Source organism: Silene latifolia, chromosome 7 (genome assembly GCF_048544455.1).
Source record: "Silene latifolia isolate original U9 population chromosome 7, ASM4854445v1, whole genome shotgun sequence".
Taxonomy (NCBI): Eukaryota; Viridiplantae; Streptophyta; class Magnoliopsida; order Caryophyllales; family Caryophyllaceae; genus Silene; species Silene latifolia.
In genome coordinates, this window is record NC_133532.1 from 105,143,590 (window position 1) to 105,152,206 (window position 8,617).

Sequence of the window (8,617 nt, forward strand, 5' to 3'; positions counted from 1 at the left end):
TTCTCCGTTGTGGAAAGTGTTTCAAAATTTTGGAGGGAATAATATAACAACGGTTGTCGTATGTATAACCGTTGTTGTAACTTTCCCTCCAAAATTGTGAAGTCTTTGACCACGGGTTTATGGTACATACCCGTTGTTGAAATTTTTAGTAACAACGGTTCTTTGTTTAATACCAGTTGTTGTAATTTTACCTCCAAAATTGTGAAGACTTTTAACAACGGTTCTTTGTTTAATACCCGTTGTTGAATATTATCTTGTGTTATTTGTGAATGTCATTCACAACGGTGTTATTTTTATTAACCGTTGTGACAGGTATTCACAACGGTTTTTTTTAGTAACCGTTTTTATTACAAACTCCTAATGTTTTGAAAAAATAAATTTGTTTCATGCCATTCAAAAACCTGCATATGTCAGCAGCACCATATACCAGCACAAGCATAAATCACAGCTGGGTTCATCAGAACTCAATATATTCAATTCAACCACAACAAGAAATTTGCATCATATATATATATATATACTTACAAGGAGTTGAATTTACATGAACTAATCATTCCCTAACTTCAACAAAAAATTTACTAATAAGTTGATCTAAACTCTGAGTATCATGCATTTCTAATATATTCTAAGACGTAGTTGCCCCACGTGTCTCTTACCTCGTCTATATCTACACTTGAGTCTTTGCTCAATCTGTTGTGACGGGTTGATTGCATCTTTGCGGAAAAAACAAAGAGAAGACATTATGGTATATATAGCAGCAAGCAAGACAACATTAGCAACATCATGGTATATATAGCAACAAGCAAGACAACATTAGCTCTAATTTAAAAAAAGTAATAAACACATGTTTAAATTATTACTAACCTTGTGTGGAATAACGAGATATCTTCGCCTAATAATATCCAACATGAACCGACAAGCGTAGTATCCACATTGTATGCTATCCGGCTGGCGAGGGCCTATTATTACATAAAACCAAACAGACGAGAGAAGGCTCACATCAGAATCTTGAACTTTAGGTATTGTATTAGTATTAAACACAGATTTTACACTTAATGTTATTGTATTTGAGCATGTACCCCTGTTATCGTAATAAAATCAGGGCCAACATCAGAATCTTCCGTGGGTTGATCCTGCTCGTTTGCTCTTTTCTTCTTAAAGGCCCTTTTTTAAAAAATAAAAAAGGAGGCAGAAACTAATTTTTTTAGGGGCAAAAATATGAAAGAGCTTTTTCCTATAAATAAAAAATGAAAATGTTATTATAAATAAATCAGTATTATAAACTTACATATTAATCAAGTGCTTAAAAGTCTCGCTTGGTTGATGATGTAAAGAGTCCAACAGAAAAATGTATTCCTTGTCGGCATGATGGTCGCTAGCACCCAATGAGTCCTACATCAAGAGACATCATCATTATTAACAAGTACATATATTAGTTATGAAAATGCAATTGTAGGGGGAAACGTAATATTAATTTGTTTATTACCCTTTTTCATTATAAGCGCCAAAAATCGACTTCTTGGTTTGCCGCCAATTCCGAGCAATATAATCTACCCGTTGTTCGAACGAGAAACCGAATAAATAAAGATAAAACATAGGGGCACGGGAATCCGTATTGATCAGATGGAATATTCTTCTCGGGGATCACTCTCAATTTCAATATCCTACATTATTACGGTATTAATTTCGGTATTTAAAACACTATCTAGTAGTCGGAATATTAGACTATGAAATTATTTATTAAGAAACTTACTTCATCCAAACAAATATGTGTGATATATCAATCTGGTCTAGGCCAGCCCATACGGCTAGCGAGATCTCATGATATAAGCGCTTGGCGCTCGCCCCTAGAATATCCTCCTCGAGCGGAATAACTATCACTTGCTCGGTGGCTATGCGATGGCCAGCCTCCTCATGCAGTATCATCATCGTCACCGTTCTTACTTTTTGCATGTAATCCTTCCCTTTATATTGTGTGGAGTTTAAACTCCTAACTTTCCGGTCCGGGAAAGAATGAGTCTTTGATTTTGTGCTACTACCACCAGCCTACACATGTAGTAGATAATTAAAATAATAAAAAATCCAAAGGTAACATATCCTAGTTGGAGTAATAAAAATAAAAGCGTACTTAATTAAATACCTCGTCAACCTGCTCTTTCAATGATGAGGTAGTAGTAGCAGGTAAGACTGGGGACTTAGGCTTATCAGTCTTTTTTGTCCCCTACACAAAATTACCATGCTTTTTATAAATACAGACAAAATATAAATAAAGGGAGCGAGGTTAATTTTTACAAAAATGGAGAAGTTAATTAAATACCTCATCAAGTTGTTGTGAAGTCGAGGTCGTTGGCATGTCTGTGGACTTAGGCTTATCCGCCAAAGCCGTCTTTTTTGTTCCCTACAAAAAAAAAACATATAAATTTAACATATAAAAACATTCAACAATTAAAAATGTAACATATATATAAAGGTATTTCTTCTAACCCCAATCTTTTCGCCGAGGCGGCGAGATATCTTCGCCAAGTAGATGTGAGTTTGAGGCCATTGGATGAAACTTCCAAGCGCATCTCTCGAATGGTAATGTCGTCACGAATCGGGACAGCGGTTGAAAGTTTTCATGGCCTGGAAAGACCGTAGTTATCTCTACTATTCTATGATTCGGCAAAAGTTTTTCGCCATGAACTACAATTTCCGCTGCTGCAGATTTGGTTTCTACGAGACCCGGCCAACATGCACATGTGGCTTTTCGGTTTTAGGGTCAAGAATAAGCGGCCTCTTGTTTACGGCTTTGAAGAATATACACATACATTATTATATCTTTGCAAAACGCTTCAAAGATTCAAAAGATTTTGCAAAAACGCTTTTTGTCTCAGCCGATTTTTGCACAAACTTCAGCATTCATATAAATTTAACTAATTAAACACTTCATGCATACCTTACTGAAAACAGGAACGACTTGAAGGGGATGTATCTTGTTTTCCATCACCCGTCTTCTCAAGTTGCATCTCCTTTTCGGACCCATTATTTACCTAATAAAATTAACCAATTCAATGGCACCATGTCAAAGTTATAGCATTAGAGTGGCGGTGAACACACCCCCTGATCTTACCCAAAAAAAAAAAAACAAAAGAAAAATAAGGAAGTATTAGGTACCTGATCGGCTTTAGTTGTTACAACTTCAGAAGCATTATTAGGTACCTGATCTTTCTGAATCTCGTTGACCGATACTTCCTTCTCATGTATTGCCAAGGTAGTAGCGACCTCTTGACCAATCTGTTGTACCTTATTATTACCCCCTTTAGAAATGACATCCTCCATCATCTTCACTTCTTCTTCGGAAAGCTTACCTCCAGCATTCAGCTTTAGTAGTACGGATGCCATTAATTAATCAAGTCCGCTTGCCAAGAATGTAATGTGTCAGCAATTTTTATCCCAACAATAACATGTGAATTGAACTTAAATGAAAATAATAGAATAAATGTTACCATGTCAGCCTTCTCAGACTTAGTCTTCTTTTTCTTCTTTATCTGGGCAGTTTTCCCATAATATTTCGTTACTCTAACCGTAACGGACGCCCCTCAAACGACCTGGATGTTTGGGTCGGCCGATCGCTCTAGCAAGAACGTCATTACGACCACTGGGAGTGAATTTCCCTTCTTCTACCTCTTTCAATACGTTGTCCTATAATATATTAAATAAACTTCAAATTATATTTGTGCCTAAAATAATAAAGTTAGTAATGAACTCGTCTTAATAAAATAATGCTTACTATGTTGGCATAAACTTCCTCATCATATTTGTCACGCGACGACCGGGATCCTTTAGGCGTGTGCCCTTGTTTATAAGTTACATGTCGATCCACCTCTTTCACTCCCTTTGCCACCTACACATTAACATGGTAACATTTATACACGTAAATGTGTATCAATGCAAGTCCAAGTGTGATTAAAAAAATAAAGTCTCACAGGGGAATAATGCAGGCTACTTACGAGGTCCTCTCCTATCTTTCTGTAACCGCCTCGAGAACCATAGAATTTCCCCTTCTTGCATGAAATGTTAGCACGATTTCTTCTGCTAACGGCCTTCAAATAATTATATAAAAGCGCAAGTAGATGAGATAATAAAAAGATTATATAAAGGACTCATTAATTAAAAAATGATAGGTAAATCGTTAAAAGGCGAGGATATTTAACCTGAAACTTCTCAGTAGTTCTCATCTTTTTGAAAAGATCCCATTCTTCCTGCTTGATGGTGGGACACTTGTTTTCCGGTGGGCTCTTACGCATCTCCCCCGTTGCCTTGTCCACATACAACCAATCCCTAGCAACGCCACACCTCCACTGCCTGTGGACATCCGCTGCCTTATGCATTAAATACTCATCATGGCTTTTATCGGGTATAATAAAGCCTTCCTTTACACGAGCCAAGTATAACTCCGCCAATTTTGGATTCAAAGTTCTAACATCATCTAAATGGATAGGCACAAACTGTCTTGTGCAAGCACCAATCCAACTGGAGAAAAGACCCGCATTTGGACCAGTAGGGAAACCCATCTCACTCCATGTTATTTGGAACGACTGTTTAGCGGCTATAGCTGCAAGGACTTTCTTGCACTTCGTAGCACCCTTCTCACCAGGCTTATTATCACCAGGCTCATTATTCTTTTGACTTCTTTTACGTTTTTCACCCATGATAATCCTAAAACCCAAATATGAATGATATAGCTGGAAATGAACAACTTAACAACGTACATGCAGAGTATTATCTAAAACCCTAAACCCTAATAGGAATGAAAATTTAAAACAACAGATTGAGCTTCTAAAATCCTAAACCCTGATAAGAGGAGTAAAGTAGATGATGCGGGATGATAAAGATAACAAAGAAGACGAAAAACAAACAGATGCATGAAAAAGAAACAAGATGATCGTCTTAAAACCCTAATGACGAAACACAAAATTAAAGTGAACATACCTGTTGATGATGATGATAAAGAGAACGAGCAGGATGATAAGGGAAGGCAACGGAATCTGGGCTTAAATCGGCGACGGCCGGCATTTACGAGAATGTAAAAAGCGAGGAAGAGAGAAGAATTAACACAGGATACCAACGGTTGAACTAATAATGTTGTGTGTGTTTGTGTATGGCATCTTTGTATGGGTTTCTATATTAGTTTTTTATTAAGACAAACTATTGACAACGGGTGCTCAAAGACGAACCGTTGTTATATGTTAATAACAACGGGTTAATAAAAGTAAACCGTTGTCAAAAATTTATTACAACGGTTAAAATATACCCGTTGTAATATATTTTCACCAAATTTGCGCCAAAATGAAATATGTCAAAAAAATAATTGACAACGGATAGAGGTACTACACCCGTTGTTGAAATTATTAACAACGGGTAATTTAAATATAACTGTTGTTATTGTTGAACCTCTTTTTTTTAAAAAATTATCAGTAATTCCATTACGGGTCCAAACTCAGAATAATACATACCGTAATAGAAGTACCATATACCGCAACATTATTCAGCAATTTCAACACCAAAGATCCACATCTAATAATAAGATCAAGAAAATAAGACAACACCAAAGATGCATGCATACTGTGTCCTGATGAACTATCTCAGGATCGGGGACGTTTCTTGGATGTCATAGTTTCTTCGTTAACCCAAATACCTTCACCATGGTCATCACGCATATAGATGCTTTCAGTGTCCTCATGATCAGTGTCAACATCGTCGAAATAAGATACAGTGGTAGACTGATCCATTCCCTCAAAAACGACATCCTGATCATCATCACCATTATCGGATGGACTACTCCTTCTTTTCCTTATAGACAGTACAACAGACCACTTCTTATCCATAGGATCGGTGACATAGAACACTTGTTTAGCTTGGGATGCCATTATGAAAGGATCATCCTTATTATTGCCAACCTTACCCAGATTGTGTTAGGTTCATATACCTATTATTAGACTCCTCTAATAGTGAACTAATTAACTTGTTAATTATTTGTTCTTTAGATCTAGTGCATGCATAACAAAAGGAAAGATTTATAAGAAAAACAATGTTCCTTACATTGTAGGTTGGTTCGAAAATTTGGGCACAAGTAAGGTCACCTTCCTTCACTTGTTCTTGAGCTAATAATAATGGATGATCCTCCTAAGACTCCAAGTTTAGAAGCCACTCCAATAAATTGCACCCAAGATGAATCCCAAAAATCTCTACTAATATTAACTAGATATATAGTAGAAATATTACCTTAATAATACTAATATTCTTATATTACTACTTCTAGTAATAGATTTGGTATATTAGTATTTGTTGAGAGTTTGAATGAATTTTGCATGTGAGGAATTTTAGAGAGAAACAAGTAAAACTAGCAAAACAAGCAAGTGTAAAAATGAGCAACCAAATGCTCACTATATGGTGCCAAAACCGGTTGGCATGGGGCAAAGAAAGAATCTTTTGCTTTTTAGTTTTTGCTTGTTTTATATATTGTAGGTAGATTGTGTAAGATGTAGTATGTAAAGGCTAGTATGTAGTGTCTCTTTCACACAATAACCAACATTAACATAAGACAAAAGAGCATCTTTGCTCATCTTATTATGACCGAAATATTGGTCCTTTTATGGACCATTTTGCCTTTTGTCATTTGTCCCACAAATGCTTATAAGTCTTATGTTTAACAATCTTACATTTTTAATTATTAATGTAATCATTTAACACTTAAATATTACAATTAATAATATAATATACACTCCACTTTTTGAGTAGTATACTACCATTATATCATCATATAATGGGTCCCATAATTACTAGTTAGTTAAAATTACAACTTCTTGTAACTTTAAATAACTAATTACCTCTACCTCAAAACTTATATTAATACCTCAACTGATTTAGTAATTTAACGCTTAATTACTAAATTTAATCTTTATTTAATCACATTAAAATAAGACGTAAAATTGCACTCCCATAATTAAGGAATTAATTAATCAGACGCATACAATTAATTAAATATCTATTTGGGCCTCATCCTATAGATGTGACCTAAAGGGATCAACTGACCACCACCGTCACACGACAGTAATGTCAAACTCTAGTTAGCCAATCATTACCGATTAATGACGGTCAGTCGACTGTATAAAGAATCATCCCTCACGTATTCTTAATATGAGATTTAATAATGATATTTAAATCATGTGATCGCACTATTGTTGAGGACACATTTCCCAACAATCTCCCACTTGTCCTCGACAAGTGTGCGTCACCAATTCTCTTGTCCTATTACAATCTCCCACTCAATGCAAGGTGTCTTGCAGGTCGTACTTACATTTGATCATATCTTGAGTGGTTTTCTCGATCTGGAGATTAACTGTCTGACCGGAATTATCTATCATAGATACCTTCCGAGCGTGGCCACGCATTTCCAGTTAACTACTCCTCGAGTGGCCTTGAGATTTTAAACAACCCTGACAAGGGGTGGACAATTCCTATCGCCCTATTCCCTTCGTTCAGCCACAGTCCATCATAACCCAAAATATACCCAGTTTGATCTCGTTTAAGAAATCGTAGAGTATAAATCAAAGCTAATCTGAAGTTGTGCCAACTTGGGCGAATAGTCTCTAGTCAAAAGAATTGACTCATAAGAATACTATAGTAGCTCTTGCCACGACCAGGCTTTATGAATTACTAGAACTCTATAAGCGGTCATCGCCGATGATTGTCCCATACTGATCTGCCTATGTGATCGACTAGTCATCCCATATGACTCTATGGCACTTGAACTTGCCATCAATCGCATCACACTCTAGTCACTTCGAGACGTCACCTCATATAAGTAACTAGGGGCGAATACCATGTCAATCCAGTTCACTTTAATGGGGTTCAATTTGTCTCTACAACCCATTCGGATACGACAAAGTAGCGGGTGAGTTTAATAAAAACTCAAACGATAAATGTGATTATCACATATGAATAGTCAATACACTATTACTATTTCATATTCTTTAATCTCTAGTGTATTAAAACACTAGTTAAAATGCAATACAAGCTTGGCAAGTGGATATACCCGATATCCATATATTCCAACTTTATTAATTGCTTTTTCCTTCCATTCAATGTCATCTCTAATGATATGAATTTATTTCTAAGTATTTGTCTAGGCTTATAACTAGACTTGGGCTCTTTGACTTGAAAGATGCTCCCACTGTTATCACATAACTAGTGATAAAGTCATTTGTAGAGGTATTCACCCTTAATCCCTCCGTTGACTATATTATCACAACTTACTTAGATTCCTTTTGTAGATATTTGCAATGCGCAAAACTAAAACACCTTTCTTAGTCTCTTATTCCTTTGTCAATAAGACATCCTAAGATTTTAACAAATCCCTTAGGTTTGGAAACTAAAGTTTGTGTAACCCTTCAACACCTAACTTAGTTTATCATCCAAACATGTGAACGACTCCTTCCTTAATTCTTCTCAAGAATCTCAAGGATGTTCATTAAAGCTCTCACAAGCCATATCATGGGAATTATCTTGTTATTGACTTATCATACCTTAGGCATATGTTTTATCACAGCACGTGCGTCTGTTGGCATACATAATC